Below are 18,895 nucleotides of genomic sequence, written 5' to 3' on the forward strand. Positions count from 1 at the left end.
ATCAGTTCAACTGATTCAACTGAATTGACCACAGATGGGTTTCAAAACAAGGTGTTGAAAAATGGGATGGGATGCACCTGAGCCACATTTCAAGTGTCATTTCAAAGGGTCTGAACTGAGGTATAGCGCTCACTACTGTGGGTGACCCTGGTGAGACAGTGTTATTCTCAGTGGTAAAAGATGTCTTGGGCCCCACCTCCTGTCCTGCACGTGCAGCTGCAGTCCTCTCTGGCTCCTGCGTCACTCTCACAATACACATATACAGGCACACACAGTGTCTGAATTTTGTTCAGATTTCTAAACAACATCCTGCTTTCCTGCAAGTCAGGCTCAGCTAGAACTTTATTGTTTCGTTCTGATAGACGGATCCAGGCCATCTACCAGGCAATTTCCAAATCTGATAACAGTTTGAGTCTACGTTTAAAACACCATCAAGAAACAGAAATGAGGATTGACAGATGCTGGAAACCCTTTTGGTGTGCTTCAGTCAGCAGTGCTATTTTTCAGCCTTAAATATTACAATGAAACAATTGCAAATAACTTCAGTGTCGCATATTTTTAGCTGTAAAACGTGTTGCCTCTCGCAGCCTTTACTTCATCAGACGCCTCTTTCATTTACTTTGCCTTTTAGGCTGAGTGGCGGATTCAGGGTGACTTCTGTCAGCAAATACTTTACATTATTAGGGCTGATTTGCAGCATTTTTTAGATTTGTGGATTACACGATTCAAAGCAGTGGTGGGTCGATGGCCTACCCAGGTCCCATCTGAGGCTTTTATTCAGAGTTGGCACTGACTGGCTGAGACTCGAGAATCCTATTTAATGAAATGAAATTCTGTATTTTAACACATCCATGGGGGGCCCCCATTATTATATGTTATTAGCTACACCTACATGTCAAAGACAGAAGTTTGAATACATTTAAAAACATCTGATATCTCTTACCTTATGTGCACCCTCAGCATTCGTCCTATATCTTTCCTCAGTATCCTCATGCATCTTACATTCCTGTAAAGCACGTTTCTCAGAATCTGTCATTTTGAGTCGCCTCAATCATCTCATGTCTGCTTATTTGACTGCCAACAATGGTAGATGGAGCCCCATTACCTGCTGTAAAAACACCATTCATATTCTTGCAAATACTTGAATCAGGTTGCACCTTGTTGTTATTTAGCAACCCAGCATCGCTTAGTTAGTTATTCACTTTATTGTTGAAATCCACCATTTTTGCAAATGTCACTATCAGGAATTGAATTTCACAGCCCTACATTATTGTGTCATTATCCACACCACTGAGCCACCAAAGCTTGACTGACCAATTAGATTGCAATGAGAGACCGGACACATCCACCTACACTCACACACACAGACAGAAGCATTTTATCATAGATGTTATTTACAGAATTTTAGATGGTAACGGTATGTATCCCTATATAAATATAAAAATGTCTAAAGTGTAGTCCTTCTGACTTAATTTATATTAAAACGATTACTGGAGTCTTTTTTAAACTTGATCAATTAAGATTTTTTTGTATTACATTTTAACAGTCATGTAAATTGCAATTAGACAAAACAAACTGAGAATACATTTGCCAAATAATAAATACTATTTTAGAATAAATCCTGCCTGGCAGAGTTTCAGAAATCTCTTAAATAAAAAAACGCAATGTGTCACCTCTCTTGTTACATTTTCACACAAATTGGAATACAAAGTACGACACCAGCAACAAAGTGAGCCAAGTGCCTAAGCACAGCTATCAGCATACGCCATGCATAGCCAATGCCAGTTTGACTTTTGGAAATGAAGAACACACAAGGTGGTGCATTGTGAATGGAGTGAGTTATGTGGAAATTGTGTAGCACATGTCATACTGAGGCTGTAAACTTTGTATTCCAAGGTGTGAGAAAACTTTGCAATGCACAGACACTGCATACCCAACAATGTATACAAAAACTAGAATAAACCATCGACTTTCTGATTACTCCGTGGTTTGTCCAGTATGAACGGCCATCATTTCCAGATTTGCTTTCCACCTTAAGTGATAAAAGTTCATGCTGACTTGTAGATGCAGAACTCTTCTGTCGATTCAAGAGAAGAAGCAGCCATATAAACTTGGCCCTATCTGGACACTTGGGGAGGAAAAGTGAAGTGGTCTCGGATTTCATCCATCTGTGAACCCAGAATGTAGGATGTGAAGGTAATGAAACAATGAGTCATCATGTGGATTTGAAAGTAAGCAAAGTGGAGAAGCCACCCCACCTTGCACAGAGAAAATAAAACACCACATGGGTGGACCTGGTTGAGCTGCAGGACTTTATTTCAATTGACGTCCCCCTCTTTGTGTCTCCTGCTTATCAAATATGCCATGATTGATCATTCACAAGCTTTTAGACACTCTGTTCTTTAGCACTTGTATTCTGACTTAGAGTGACCCCTGGTGGCAATGACCACACTAGGCGATCGCAGGGATGAAGAGTGGATTGGGATGAAAGGTTTATAACCGAGATGATGCAAGAGTGATAGCTGGGAATTTAGAGATTTAAACAAGTTATGACATGAAATCAAAGAAGGTAGCGAGAGTCAAAAATAGGGTGGACAACTTTTAATCAGCCAATTTTGGGAAATCAGCCTTTAAAAAATCAGGACACAACCAAAAAAATGTTTTTTTTTCATTGATGCATCAGGTTACAAAATAACTTGAATTATTAGTGTACTGTATATATAGATATATCTTGACATATTAATTTTTAAAATAGGTAGGTTGAATAAATTAGACACACATACAGTAGTAGTATGTGAATTAATTAGTCACAGCGTTGATGCTTTGATCCATCCGGCACTGTGCTTTTTAGCAACATTAAATTTGCCATAACAGACACTAAAAGATTTTCTGCTGAAATTACATAACACAAGAGATCATCTTTCTTTATACAATCGGATTTTTGCTGTCATGCTTCTGTATAAACAAACATTCTCTTTTCATTTGATTTCCTTTTTTAACTTTCATCATTGTCAGACATGTTGAACAAGTACATAATTAAATCAAAAGAGTATCTTTTTACATTGTATGATAAAGATAAAAGAAATAAACTTCTGAAACATTTTTGCCCAATCGCTATATTCAGAAATGAGTGTGCGTTCTGCCTCACAGCTCACAGATCACTTAATGAAGCACCTGAATCCCAACAGACTCCTCTGTTTCACCAGGAGGAATGTCAAGGGGCAGAGCTCCCCTCCTGAACTACACCCAACTACCCATTCATCCTTCTTCAAAAGTTTCTTTCTGGGGGACAACCATGCTACGTGATCAATTGGGACAAATAGTGTACCACGTTGAGTTCTTCAGATAACCAAAAATCGCAAAATTTGGGAGGGTTGGTGGCCTTATGCAGAAACTACTAAGAAAAAAAGAAACAGGACAAAATAGAAGATGTAAATCATAGTCAGGAACCAGAAAGTCGTTTTTATCCAGCAACCCAACAGAATAGTTTGTTAATCCTGAAGTTTCCATGCTTTTCACAAATCCACAAACTTGTGTCCGATGCTGATCTTTATACTGTCACGGTAATGACGTCACATGCTGCTCACTCCCAGTTGTCCTGCCTGGCATCCCATCTCATCTCAGATAGCAAGAAATGGAGACATCCATAATAAAAACCAAATGGTGTGGGGAGAAGACATATTTAATTAGCAATGTCTTTAAAAAGTCGTAAATCAAAAAAACTGATATGACTCCCCCAAAATGACATCTCTTTTATTTTTAGAGGCCACAGAAAAGGCTGTAAAAATGTAAAGTCCAGATGATGACACAGCTGGGAAGAGTTCACGTGTTTGCCATCTTGTCTTCTTCAGTAGTGTCTTTAGTTTGTAATTTATAAAGTTTGTGTTTTTACCAGTTACTTAAACTGAACATGCCAACTGTCCTGCTGTCTGCACATTACAGGATCACTGGGGCTGGAAACGACCAACTCCATCTTCAGGTCTGTGGCCCATCAACTGGAGTAATTGTAATAGCTGTGTTATGAGGGCTGCAGAGAGTGGACAAAAATGATTAAATAAAGAAAGAAAAAGTCTGAAGAGCCTGAATGGCAGGCATTGATTGGGGGGATTAGCTTCAACTGCTGCCTGATTGGATTAGAGCTAAAAGCACAGCAGCCATTATGGTCACTCACCTCAATTTACTGCTTTGACTGGACAGAGAAAGGCAAAGCAAGCAGGATAAATCCATGCACCAGTGCTGCATGAGTGACAAATGATGAACTGCAGAGTAACATGTGGCTTGATGTTCTGCATCTTGACGTTGTGTAGCTCGGCTGTGGACACCTAAAGTTTTGGCAGTCGATCTCAGACCAGCAGGCTCCTCTGACATTCTAACAAAAAGGGGCCATTTCATCATCTCTGGTGGCCACAAGGTAATCAGAAGATAAAAACTGGACTGACTGATGACCTGCACATGGGAGTGATGTGTAAGGTTTGATGAAGAATGAGCTGCTGATTTAGTAGGGGTGGGTCAGTTTCTTGAGCAGCTTTGTTATAGCATAATGCAATTAAACAGCTGCATTTTAAATAATTACACCCTGTGATTCGTCATAATAAATAAAGCTAACAGACTATATATATATATATATATATATATATAGTAAAAGGCGCTATATAGGCACCTGACCCGGCACAGAAAAACACTGAGGCACGTATAAAAGTAAAATTACTTTTATTTTTTCTTCAGCTGTGTGACACGTCTTCCCGTGCCACACAGCCCAAACACAGTCCCAAAGCACCAAATAAAGCACAACACAAACCACAATTCTCCACCACTCCTCCCAGGCAAGCTTCGTCTCCTTCCTCCCAACTCTGGCTCCTCGAGTGGTGGTGGCTGGGCCCTTTTATAGCCCACCCGGAAGCGTTCCAGGTGATTAACCACCTGGTCCTAATTACACTTCCGGGTGGGGCTGAAAGCTCGTCCAGCCGGGCTGTGGGAAGCAGACAGCTCCCCCTAGCGGCCACGCCGGGCCCCAACCAAGCTGTGGAGGACTCCATCTCCCATGGAGCCCTGCAGGCGGTTGGGGAGTCACCGTCGGCCAGGGAGGCTGCCACCAAGCTTCCCGGGGGAGGTATTGGACTTCCCATGGCGGCTCCCCGAACATAAGCAGCAGAGCGTCCCTGCCGGGCATGGGACCCGCTGTCCTTCACAATATATATATATATATATATATATATATATATATATATATATATATATATATATATATATATATATATATATATATATATATATATATATATATATATATATAATCAGCAAAAAGAAACGTCCTCTGACTTTCAACTGTTTTTACTTTCAGTAAACTTAATGTGTAAATATTTGTATGAACAGTAAAAGAGTCAACACCATAAGACATAAACTAAAAATGTTTCTCAATGTGTCCCTGAATGAAGGGAGGCTCAAAATCAAAAGTACCAGTCAGTATCTGGTGTGGCCACCAGCTGCTTGAAGTACTGCAGTGCATCTCCTCCTCATGGACTGGACCAGATTTGTCAGTTCTTGCTGTGAGATGTTACCCCACTCTTCCACCAAGGCACCTGCAAGTTCCTGGACATTTCTGGGGGGAATGGCCCTAGCCCTCACCCTGCAATCCAACAGGTCCCAGACGTGCTCAATTCCTTCGACGATAAACACAAATCCGTCCATCACCCCTGGTGAGACAAAACCGTGACTCATCAGTGAAGAGCACTTTTTGCCACTCCTGTCTGGTCCAGCGAAGGTGGGTTTGTGCCCATAGGCGGCGTTGTTGCTGGTGATGTCTGGTAAGGACCTGCCTTACAACAGGCCTACAAGCCCTCAGTCCAGCCTCTCTCAGCCTATTGCGGACAGTCTGAGCACTGATGGAGGGATTGTGTGTTCCTGGTGTGACTCGGGCAGTTGTTGTGGCCATCCTGTACCTGTCACGCAGGTGTGATATTCGGATGTACCGATCCTGTGCAGGTGTTGTTACACGTGGTCTTCCACTGCGAGGATGATCAGCTGTCCTTCCTGTCTCCCTGTAGTGCTGTCTTAGGCGTCTCACAGTGCGGACATGGCAATTTATTGCCCTAGCCACATCGACAGTCCTCATGCCTCCCTGCAACATGCCTAATGCACGTTCACGCAGATGAGCAGGGACCCTGGGCATCTTTCTTTGGGTGTTTTTCACAGTCGGTAGACAAGTCTCTTTAGTGTCCTGCATTTTTAGAACTGTGACCTTAAATGCCTACTTTCTGTAAGCTGTTGAGGTCTTAACGACCATTCCACAGGTGCATGTTAATTAATTGATTATGGTTAATTGAACATGCATGAAAAACATTGTTTAAACCCTTTACAATGAAGATCTGTAAAGTTATTTGGAATTTTAAAACATTATTGTTGAAATATACAGTCCTGAAACAGGGACCATTCTTTTTTTGCTGAGTATATATATATATATATATATATATATATATATATATATATATATATATATATATATATATATATATATATATATATATATACCTGTATATATACCGTATCTGCCTTATATAGTGCCTTTCACAACCCATCTTTCTATTGTGTGGTGCCTTTTATAACCTGTCTATAAGTGCATTCCTATATGTCCTTCAGCCTGCTAATCTGTCTGTCTAGCTCATATTCATCAATATGTTTGTCTCATATATACTGTAGTGCCTTTTATGTCTGTTACACAGTGCTCTTAATATCTCTCTGTCACATAATACATTTTGCTGTATATCCATTGATCACTTGGTCTGTCTTTCTGACTGTCAGTCTGTTTAACCTTTATAACACCTTTTTATATTCTATCTGCTTGTGTATCTCTTATATAATGGCCTTTATGTCTGTCTAACTATCTTTCTCTCTCTCACACATATAGTGCCTTTAATTTTTGTCTGAGTGTCCCCTATAGTGCCTTTCATATTTATCTTTAAACCCTTTCATATCTGTCTACCTATTACATAATGGCTTTTATAATGATCTGCCTCTGTCTGTCTCACTGCTTGTCTGTCCACCATGTATAATGCCTATCCGTCTGTCTTTCTCTCAGTCTGTCTGTGTATCTACCTCATATAATGCCTTTCAACTCAATGGAGTCATTCATATTTTCATATATCGTGACTTTCCTATCAGTCTGTGTTTTGATTGGTCTGTCTTTCTTTCTTGTCTGTGTTTGGCTATCTATGTTATATTGTGCCTTTCATATCTGTATTTTTTTTATTTTCCTACCTGACTATTGTGGCTCACGGCTGGGGGTGGTACCCAGCCGGGACACCCAAGAGGTCCAGTGGAGGGCTTTTGCCTCCTTCAGACCACGAGGGAGCGACCGCCCTGGTTGCATTGGGGACCATGGGTGCAGAGCTTTGAAGCTCAACCCTGTTGGGGCCCATGGTTACTGCCAGGCGGCGCCCCGGTGCCTGGAGAGTCCTGGACCTCAGCACTTCCGCCACACCCAGAAGTGCTGGGGGGAAGAAGACTGGGGACACCTGCAGCCTGCACTTCCGCCACACAGGGGAATGTCTGCGGAGGAGTGTCGGGAAGCACCTAGAGCCCATCTGGGCTTGTATAAAAGGGGCCGCCTCCCTCCATTCGAAGACTGGAGTTGGGCGGAAGTAGACAGGAGTTTTACTGGAGAGGAGTGGAGGCGGCCTGAAGAAGGCAAGCACTGGAGAGAGAGGGCTGGACTTTGGGGGATTGGTTCAGAGGCACTGGGTTGTGCACCTTGAACTTGTAAATATTAGTAGTAATAAATGTGTGTGTTGGGTGACAAAACGTTGTCCGTCTGTCTGTGTCCGGGGCTCATTCTACACCATCTGTCTCTTGTACAGTAAATATGCCATCTTTCTGTCAGTACGATTTTGGCTGTCTATCTCATATAGTGCCTTTCATATGTTCCTGTCAGCCTGTGTATCTTTTATAAGGTAAATTTCATATCTCTGTGTATCTATTTAATATAGTGCCTTTCGTGTATATAATGCCAACCACATTTGCTTGCTTGCATATTACTTAGTGACTTTCCTCTCAGTCTGTCTATTGATCTCTCTTTCTGTATTTTATGTCTTCTCTGTATTTGGATATCTAAGTTACATAGTGTCTTTATATATACAGTATATATATATATATATATATATATATATATATATATATATATATATATATATATATATATATATATATATATATATATATATATATATATATATATATATATATACATACATATCTATAATACCTTTTATGTTTTTCTACCTGCCCATTTATCTTTTATATAGTAAATTTCCTGCCTGTCTGTCTCCTGATCAATTTCTCAGATTTTTGCTGTCTCTCATATAATGCCTTTGATATGCCTGTTTCTGTCTGCCTTTATTTGACTGTGTCTCATATAGCACTTTCATTTTTACCTGTCTATGTGTGTGTCATATATTTTAGTGCCTGTCAGTCATATTGTGTGATAGCTCGTATTCGGATTGTCCATATTCGTGGTTAAATTCCTCCCCAGCTCACCTCCTACTGTGCAACTTTCACTGTCCTGTCCGAGTTTATGTCGGGCACATTCGCGAGCTTCCTCGCTTAGTTTGAGCCTTCTGGCCGCTGGCACAGCGCGAGTGCGCGCGGCTCGGCAGGACTTGCGGGGCCATCGCTTTTCATTGAGCCGAGTTTATTCGGGCTCATATCCCTTTTCCAGCTTAAATCCATTTTACTCAGCAGTTTCGCCATTCTCATCTCCATCGAGTGACCCTGCCACCTAAACCTCGATAGCCCTACTCCCTTCCCCCACTACCCTTCACGTTCTTTTTTTACAGTACAATCTCCCCGACGGAATGCAGAGGGTGAATTAGCTCGCGGCTTCGGAAGGAAAACAGAAAGAGTGTACAGCTGTGGAGAGCGGAGCCCCAATCTGACAGTCTCTCTACATAAGCAAATTGCCAATAAATTATGCCTTCTTCTGAAAAAGGGAGGAGAGGAGCAGCTAAGAGTCGTGGAGGAGGGGGGTATGGGCGGTATGGGAGAGAGAGAGACAGAGAGAGAGAGAGAGAGAGAGAGAGCGGCCGAGCAAGGGCTGCCGGAGACGTTCACAGAAGTTAACTAACACTGTCAGCGAGCAGCTTCGGAACGCCGCGCCGGCGACCAAAGGGAATACGCCGCATTGGGTACACCGGCACACGGCTGGATTGGCTCATGTCCACCCACCCGTCCGCTTTATGGGGGAAAACTACGGACACAACGTGCAAGCGCCTTTGCTTTCACCAGTTTCACGGGTTTGCGAAGATTCAGAGCCTGGGATTGTAAGACATCTCCTAAGTTAAAGCTGTGAGGCGGCGGAATTCAGCACCACGGACAGCGGTCCTCCGTCAGGTACGGTGGGAGTGCGAGCGCCAGGGAGCTGCGCTTTAAAATGCCGCTTTGCACTCGGAACAAGGGGGTGGTCGCATGCTGCACGTTAGCCCGGCGAGCGACAACGCCGAGTCAGGCGACCGTAGTGACAAGGTATGGGGGTGGTTTTGGTTTGTTGGGGTGGTTGCGAAACGGAGGGCAGCTGCAATTAGCGAAATGAGCCTCAGCCTCTAAACTCCGCTCGTAGTCCCCCGACACCGCGTGAGTGCTGACGCCTGTTAGAGATGTAAACGGGGGGCGGTGTGTGTTTGTGTGTGTGTGTTTCGGGTGTTTGGGATTCGGCTGTTATGCAATTTTGTTTGAATGTGGGAGATGATGTGGTCGTTGACATGTTGATTCCACCGAAGTTGCCGGGGCTTTTGTTTTCTTACTTTGCAATTGAGAGGCTGTGATTTTCGGAGGAAAACAAGGCATGAGTTTTTTTTTTTTTTTTAATTATACCTTCCGTTTTATTACGTAGATAAATATTGCAAATACTTAATGTAACTGGGTCAGGGTAAGAGTGCTTCGACCTCCATGTGGCCAGTGGAGGGGCCTATAATGTGCAAGAGCTGCTAACAAGCTGACATTGCTGGGGGGAATCCCATCGCTGAGCCTGGCAAGCTTGCATTGACTTGTGGACCCCAGCCGCTGCTACTTACATACATCGGGGGACTGGAGGAGATGCCCCTGACAAGCTGCCTTACAATAATAGTGTCTTACATTTTCTATTAATTTTAGATGGGCATGACTGCTCCGGCAGCCTCGAAAATGATCTTATTATGGTACTTGTTGAGAATGAAGACCAAACATTCTTTGAGCATTAGAACTATGGACAGTTTCGTTTTACGTAAAATAAGCCTGTGCAGTGTCTGCTCGTTGTTCATCATGGTGTATTCAATGTATTCTTTTGTTATTCTGTAGTTTGAAGTTCACCTGTAATCACAGACTATTGTAGTCAGCATGTGGCGATGGACGTCTATTTTTAGCATTTGTCTTTTTCTGTTCCTTCTTCAAAACTGGCACCTTAATCATTGGAAACTTGTCTCAGTTTGTCTGTTCTGCAGTCTTTGGCACTTCAGCACTGCCCAATGTCCTCATTGAGTCTGTTTAACTTTATTTGTGAAGAAAAAAGGGACTTATGTCAGTTTAAGGACAGTATGGAAGAAAATGCATATGTGCAGAAATAATGTTTCCATAGCTACGGGCACATTGTCTTAACTTCTGGAGAATGGCAGCCTGTAGTGTGTTGGCTGTGTGCAGTGCCCTCGGCTCTTATCCTGGTATGAGAGGGCTTTGTTGTTTTCCTCTTAGTTTCTTTATTCTCTGTCCTATTATTATTATTATTATTATTATTATTATTATTATTATTATTATTATTATTATTATTATTATTATTATTATTACTGTTTTAAACCAAGCAAACAGTTAATTGAATATTGAATATTCATTTGTTATCATTTAAGCCCAGACTTTCCAAGATCTGCAGTTCTCATCTGACTTTTATTGGCTCTTCATGTTTGTAGCTGTGCTCACCTGCACGAGTTGCCCCTCATTTCAAACACTCATCCGCATTTCAGTCTGGGATTTTCAGATGTGGCTCCATTTAGCAGCTGCCTGACAGTCTGTCCATTACAACTGCCTGGGCTTGCTGGCCGCTGGGCCTCCATCAGATTGATTTTGTTTTTTCCAAAGATTGCAGGTTCTCAAGGTTTACATTTTCCAGAGGTCTGTGCAGACCAGAGTTTTTGGTTTTTCTTACTTCAGCAGCTCTGCCATCTGGCTATACCTCGATTTTAGACTAAACGCATGTTACATTACCATTTAGTACGTTTTAAAACTTGGAGAAGCCTTAAGATCATCATTAAAAATGAATAGAAAGGCTCTCATGATGTTTGTGGATGTATGTGACATTCAGGGTTTGCTCCAAATTGTCTGTGCCTTTTAGGTAATTTGTGATAAATTACCTGATAGAGTGACTGTGGGTGTGTGTGTGTGAGGGTGCCTGGTGGGTGCCGATCCTCCTGTATGGCCTGGCCCTGCCTTGTGCCCTGTGCTGTCTGGATAGAATTCAGCTGCCTGTACTCCTCAAGTGTATAATGTGAGTTTGAAAATGGATGGGCAAGCTCTATCTACCTGTCATATAGCGCCTCACATATGTATCTATCTGTTACATGGAGAATTTAACTGTCAGTGTCTTAGTTATGAAAGACAATGCACAAATTTATCTATCTACCTGTCCATCTGTCTGTGATATAATGCCTTTTATACTGACTATCAGTTTATCTATCTATCTATCTATCTATCTATCTATCTATCTATCTATCTATCTATCTATCTATCATCATGCCTTTAATAGCTGTTGATCTGTCATTTATATCGGGCCCTTCACCTCCATCTGTCTGTCATTTATATAGCACCTTTCTATCTATAATTTGTTTAAAGCCCTTCACATCTGTTTATGTCATTTATACAGTGCCTCTTACCTCTGTCTGTCCTTGTTGTTTATATAGTGCCTCTTATCTCTGTCTGTGTCATTTATATAGTGCCTTCCACCTCTCTTGTCTGTGCTCCCCCCTCCTTGCTCAGTGCTAGTTATTGCTCATGCCTGCCTGATGTTGTGTCGATTGGCCTGGCCTGCGCTGAGCATCCCTATCCATTTAACCCTTTCTGCTATCCAAACAGATGTGTTTCAGCAGTTCTAATTGTAGTGTGTAGTATGTGTAGATGTAATATTTAAGAAGTGGATTTGTTGTCCATTGATTAAGAAGAAATGTACCAGATGGCTTTGTCACTAAATGTAAAAGTCACAGTCCACCTTTCGGGTGTTTGTCCGCCTTGAGCCACTAATCTCCTGTGGCTAATGAGGTGGCACTGGACATGTCAGCAGCATCAGCCTGTTGCATCCGTGTCCTGGTAGAATATTACAATCCCTCTGTTTTTGTAACCCTCAGCATTTTGTTCCTCTCCACAAGACAGATGCAGGATGAATTTCTGTCACGTGCTGAGGGGCAGGGGTCAGGTGTAAATGGCTTGCCTAATGCATCTCCATGATTTATAATTGAGACTCCATAAATATTCCTCCCAGACCTAAAAAACACAAATGATTCAGCTGCAGAGCTCCACTGTAAAGCAGACAACTCCCAGATTGCTGTGCTGCATATGAGGATCACAGGTACAAGCCTCTGGCCCCAGGTTCTGGGCAGCTCCATCTCACAGATTTGGAGATTAATCCCCTCAACAACTTTTTGTACCTGATCTCAAAAGCACTTGGCTCACACCAAATCCAGTCTAGTTTTAGCTGTCAAATACAATTATACATAGCCCAATATCTGGAGAAATGCTGAGTTAGGTACTGAACTCCCAGACTGTGCATTAGAAGAGGAGAATATAAAAGACACTAAATGGTAAACATCCATAAATATCAATGTGTATGAGGATAGTATTATATTAATGCTGTAAATACCTTCATGTAAGAGAAATGACACTAGCGCATTGTGTAGTTAAGACACTGTCTTTGTTTAGGATGTAGATGGACTGTGGATGGAGGCTCCTCCTTAGTGTCTCTCATGGTCATCAGACAGCGGTACTGTTTACCTGTCTGTGGATGGGGTGGCTGGTGTCATGGATGATTTTCTTTGCCCTGGTCCGACATCGCTTGATGTAGATGTCCCACAAGCTTGACGGCGAACTCCAAGTCATTTCCTCAGATGACCACTCCACTCTCTGCTGTTCCCAAACTGGGCAGTAATACTTCTTGTCTGGATACTTTCAGTGGTGGATGTGTAAAGGTTGTTTAGTAGATGGGAGAGCAGTCTGAAATCCCTGAGGTGGTATAGATGTTGCAATGCCTTCTTTTCCAAGGTGTTGATGTGTTTGGGCCAGGTCTGTGGTGTGGACACTGAGGTATTTGTAATTGTTCCCCCTCTTCACTTGAGTGCTGTTAATACTGAGGGGGTGGTAGTGCCTCTGCTGTTTTGTCTCAAAGTCTTGCTGACATTCAGCAGTAGGCTGGTGTACTGTCACAGGTGTGACAGACTCTCCACTTCATCCAGGTGGGCCTTCTCATTGTTCTTAGATATCAGGCCCACCGCAGCTGTGTCATGTGCTGTTCGAGTCATGTGCAGCCATGCAGTCATATCTGTAGAAGGAATACAGCAGAGGACTCAGCACACAATCCTGTGGAGCCCCTGTGTTGAGAAAGATGAAGTGTGGCCTCCCACTCAAACTACATGGTGTCAGCCTGTCAGGAAGTTAGAAATTTAGTTGCACAATGATGTGCTCAGATGCAGGTCCCAGAGCCTGTTTATGAGCTTAGAGGGGTTTATTGTGTTAAATGTACAGCGATAGTCTCTAAATCATATTCTCACATAATTTCCTCTCTTGTTGTTCAGATGGGCCAGTACTGTATGTAGGAACAAGGAGATGGCATCATCTGTAGATCTAGGGGAGCAATATGCAGACTGTAATGGATCTAGGACTTTGGGTAGTGAAGAGCTTAAGGAATTCTTCACTAGCCTCTCGAAACACTTCATTGAATTTGGCTGTGTGTCATGTTTTTTAGAGACACAGCCAGTCAGCGGAAGCTGTGTCAGGACATCTAGTGCATGCCTGGAAATCACTGCAGAGACCACTGCCAATGAGTTTTCATACTAGCCGCTGCTTTCCTCACATGGCTGTCATTAGATGGAAGCTGACAAGGTCAGACCAGACAAAACAAGCTGCTTCCATTGTTGTGTAACGGCCGACCCCTTACCCGGCCGGTAGCTACACCTCCAAGACCTGTGGCCTGGATAAATTACTGAAGTTGAATCTAAATATCAAGCCGTACCTCTAACAAATAAAATTTTTCCCCACAATCGACAGTGTAAATATAAGCACAAAAGAAAAGCACATATGTAAACTTAAACCAATAAATTGTATTAAATGAAACAGAAAAAATTGCAAAATAAATAAATATATATATATCCCTCTACCAAAGCACTCGTATATGAATATAACAAACCCTCCCTTGCCCTTGTAACATATAACAAACAACACGGATAACAAAAATGAATTAGATATGGAAATGAACGGTCGTGAACTTGAGTCCAAGTAACAATTGTCCTGAATGCAGATGACTGGTTTACCGACATATGGAGTGTTTGTATTTCCCGGAACAAAATGGAACAGCCTCACCGTGTATCCTCGGCGCATGGTGGATGATGGAATCTGACCACGAGTCCGGCAGAATGAAAAGCAAAATGGATGGAAATGCGCGATGTGGAATACAGCAGGTACAGATGGTTTGTGGTCGTTCAAAATCAAAGTCTCCTTCTCTCTCCTTGTTCCCTCTTGATTGTTTTTATAGTCCTGTGATGGATGTAATTGATTGATTGTAAACTGGTGTTTTCCAGGTTTGGGGCTGCTGTCTCCTTCCATCATCCGTCCCCCTTTACGGGGACGGCATTCACTGACAAACACAAACAGCAAATGGGACGATAGAAACAAGACGTGCGTGGTATGAACACTGACAACACTATTACTATTATGTAGCCCCGGTACAGTTGTATGGGTTGTTGTGTCTCCTGGATGTTTTGTGTATTTCTCTCTTTTTAGTATGCTGTGCCATATACTGCTAGTCAATTTCTCTGATCGCTCCTTTAGATTGCCTCTCCTTCTGTCGGTATCATTTCCTGTCACCAGGACCATCTTTGGCCAGGCCATGTTTAGTTGGCACCGACACCGCTGCAGAGCAGCTTTGTCCACTGTCACATCACATGTTCACCCACGTTGGTGCTGATGACCCCATTTATATGACCTGTCTTGACTGATGTGATAATGTCACCTTGGGTGTGGCCTGTGGCTGGGTCACTTAGTGGTCAGTACAAAAGGGGTGTGTCTCCCTGTGATCTACAGCAGACTCTAAAGTGTTGTGCTGTACCTGAAAGCAAACATTTAAGAGGAGCACAAAGGATGTATCAGCTGTCACGCCATCCTACATAGATACCCTGTTCAGATTCATCTCATTTCGATTCTCAGTATTGCCTTTATCAAGTTCACCATCAAACTGTGTTTTAAAAGGTCTGGTTTAAAAAACAAAAAGGCAGCAATTAGGCCAGTAAATAAAAAGAAACAGATTACGAAAAAAAGAGATGAAAAGCCATTGGGTAAGTGGAGTCCATTAAGAATCTAATAGATGCAGCTTTTAATCTGTGAGAGCGTCTGAGATAACAGCAAAGATGGGGAAAAAGAAAAGAGAAATCCAGCTAATATGAAAAAGGACATGGCTAACATGTAATGGAATACAAAGAGATAAATAAAAAAGGCACTATATAAAAAAAACAGATGAAGGATCATATAAATGAGATAACATATGAAATAGATTGCTATGAAAGTAACTGCATTACAGATATAAAGATATGAAAGGCACTCTACATGATGGACAAATAAGATAGGAAAAGCACTGTATGAAGTAAAGGCAAGTAAAAGGCACTATATAGGAAAGAGAGCTATAAAAGAGGCTATAGCAGCAGTGCTGAATAATTGATAAATAGGTTGGCAAATACAGTATGAATGCAACTATGTAATAGAATGACTCTATATAAAATAAAGACCAATGAAGGGTGCTATATAATGTGTAGATTTAAAAGGCATTGTACAGTACAGGGTTAGGAGATGGATATTAAAAGCATTATATTATATATAGTCATTATATTGTATAAGTCATAGCATAAATACGAAAGGAACTATATAACATAAACAGATAAAGGGCAATATAAGGGATATGAAAAGCTATATATAAAGTAAGAAAATGTGTGAAAGGCACTATATACAGTATAATAGGTGGAGGGACATGGCATTATCTAGGAAAGGTGCTTTATAACAAACAAATATGTAGGTAGATATCAGTTACACTTCGGTGTATAAATATTGACGTGGAAGGCACTATATAATGGGGGATCACAAGAATCAGCGGGGCCGTGTGAGAAGCAGTTCAAATAGAAAGCATGGCTGAGGCAGCGTGTGCTTGATGCTGTTTACCGATAATTCTCTTTCCGATCAGCTGCTCCAAGTGGTGCAGTGAGAGTAATATGGAAAAAGAGGATCCGCTGTGGCAACTCCTAACGGGAGCAGCTGAAAGAAGAAAAAGAAGGTGCAGTGAGAGTAACAATGTTAAAGCAGTTATAGTATTTGGAATAGTTTGACCATTCTGTGGACCTTTATTTTGTTACTGGTTAATTGCAATCAGATGCCTTAAACTAATAAACAATATACGGTTAATTTCAGTGTATTTATAAAGCCGCGTCAGGGAAGTTGATCTGAAAAAGAAAGATAAACCACACAGGAACAGTAGCACTGCTTTGACCCTGGGTGTCGCCAGTCTGCAAAACCAAGCGGAGAACTTGCGTACGACAGGGTATGAGGTACCGTGGAAATGTGCGTGGCTTTATGCCAAGTTTAGGTTTTACACATTTCCAATTTGAACATGGAAAAGTTCTTACACAACATTTCTGTGTGTACGCACCGTTTATACATGAGGCCCCAGGACTCTAAACAAATCCTATGATGTGATGTCATCTACTGTTGAATTCCACTCTGTACTTGTAATATTTTTATTTTACTCTTATATGGTATTGAGGATTACTTGTGTTCTGTTCTGTGCATTGTATTGTATTGACCCCCTTCTCTTTGATACCCACTGTATGCCTAGCCTACCTGGAAGGGGTCTCTCTTTGAGCTGCCTTTCCCAAAGTTTCTTCCATTTTTCCCTACAAGGGTTTTTTGGGAGTTTTTCCTTGCCTTCTTAGAGGGTCAAGGCTGGGGGGCTGTCAAGAGACAGAGCCTGTTAAAGCCCATTGTGTCACTTCTTGTGTGATTTTGGGCTATGCAAAAATAAATTGTATTGTATTGTATATGGTAATAGATACATAGATATATAAGGCACTCTGTGAAAGAAAAAGAGATGTGGCACCATAAAAAAAGATAGTTGTTAAAGGCACTACAAAATCAGTATGAATTTTACTATATAAAATGCAGTCATATGAAAAAGTGAGTCTTCTTCATCTTTTCGGCTGTTCCCATTAGGGGTTACCACAGCGGATCATCTTCTTCCATATCTTCCTGTCCTCTTCATCTTGCTCTGTCACACCCATCACCTGCATGTCCTCTCACATCCACATCCATAAACCTTCGCTTAGGCCTTCCTCTTTTCCTCTTGCCTGGCAGCTCTATCCTTAGCATCCTTCTCCCAATATACCCAGCATCTCTCCTTTGCACATGTCCAGACCAACGCAATCTCATACACTTCATGAAATTTTTTTTTTTTTCTTTTTTAATGTATCAAATGAAGTCAATTTAATTTTATTTGTCACTAGGGGGCTTCGTCCCCTGCTCACTTCGCTCACCAATCCCCCGACACTATGCACTGTTGTGAAGAAGGGGGCTGAATGCACCCAAAGGAGACATGGCTGCTCCTCCGAAACCCCTTCTTAAACAATGATATAATGGGAAAGAAATACAGTGTTTTTTTTTACTTCCTCTTTATTTGATCAGCTGCTGGCTTACTGCTGCTGCTGTGCCGTGTGATCTGCACATCGCTCGCCAACCCTCCCCCACCACGCATTGTGAAGAGGGGGGCTGAACGCACTTCAAGGAGACATGGTCACTCCACTATGTGATTTCTGTTCGCTGTTCCTTTATTTCACTGAATAATATTTTCCATTTGTTTGCACTAATGCGATCTTTACTCTCATTTTTCTAAGACTTTCGAATTTTCCTACTTCCATTGTCTCTAAACTGCTCTGCATGTGTATCACGGGACTTGCTTCCAAAGGTTGTAAGTATGACGTGATTTGTCCGTCTCGCATGACATGAAAGTGTTTCTCTGTCGCAAATTTTTTTTAATAATAGAGAGACATACAAATTATACATACAGCACAGTATGAAATGCTTGACTTCTATGACTGTGCCTTGAGACGAATATAAAGTAACAAAAGCAATACATGACTTTATAAGTTCAAAAATCTTTAATAGAATTATACATTTGTAATGACACATAATAATAATAATAATAATAATAATAATAATAATAATAATAATAAATAATGCCAATAGCTAAATAGATGACTCAATTCAAATAACCTACTACTGTGAGGGGGTTCCCAGTAGAGCCTCCTGAATTTCCAGACACTTTTCCTTATTTATCCTCCTCAGGCCTGCTGTGTGTGGTCAGGTCAGATGCTGAGGCACAGTGGTAACCCTGCTGCTTTGCAGTAAGGAGGTTCTGGGTTTGGGTTCGGGTCCGGAGTCCTCCCTGAGTGGAGAGGGCTTTGAGCAGTGAGAATAGCGCTACATAAATGGAAAGAAATATTATTATTATTATTATCGGGATTTGATCTTATTTGAGCAGTATCTCTCAGTAGAGACAGATATGGAATGCACTCTATGAGCAGACTGGTGAAATTAACTATATATGAACGACACTATATAATACACGTATTTAAAAAAGAAGACG

General features: G+C 41.7%; 1 protein-coding gene across 6 annotated transcripts in view; it reads left to right on the forward strand.

Moving 5' to 3' along the window:
- The first annotated feature begins 9,079 nt into the window (after positions 1-9,079).
- The window catches only part of tmem121aa (transmembrane protein 121Aa), a 345,702-nt gene continuing 335,886 nt past the window's right edge, over positions 9,080-18,895 (forward strand). For all 6 annotated transcript variants that reach the window (XR_005631297.1, XM_039741730.1, XM_039741728.1 and 3 more), the window contains exon 1: positions 9,080-9,381. The gene's annotated coding sequence lies outside the window, so the exon portion shown is untranslated. The remainder of the gene's footprint in view (positions 9,382-18,895) is intronic.

Source organism: Polypterus senegalus, chromosome 18 (assembly GCF_016835505.1).
Source record: "Polypterus senegalus isolate Bchr_013 chromosome 18, ASM1683550v1, whole genome shotgun sequence".
Lineage (NCBI taxonomy): Eukaryota > Metazoa > Chordata > Cladistia > Polypteriformes > Polypteridae > Polypterus > Polypterus senegalus.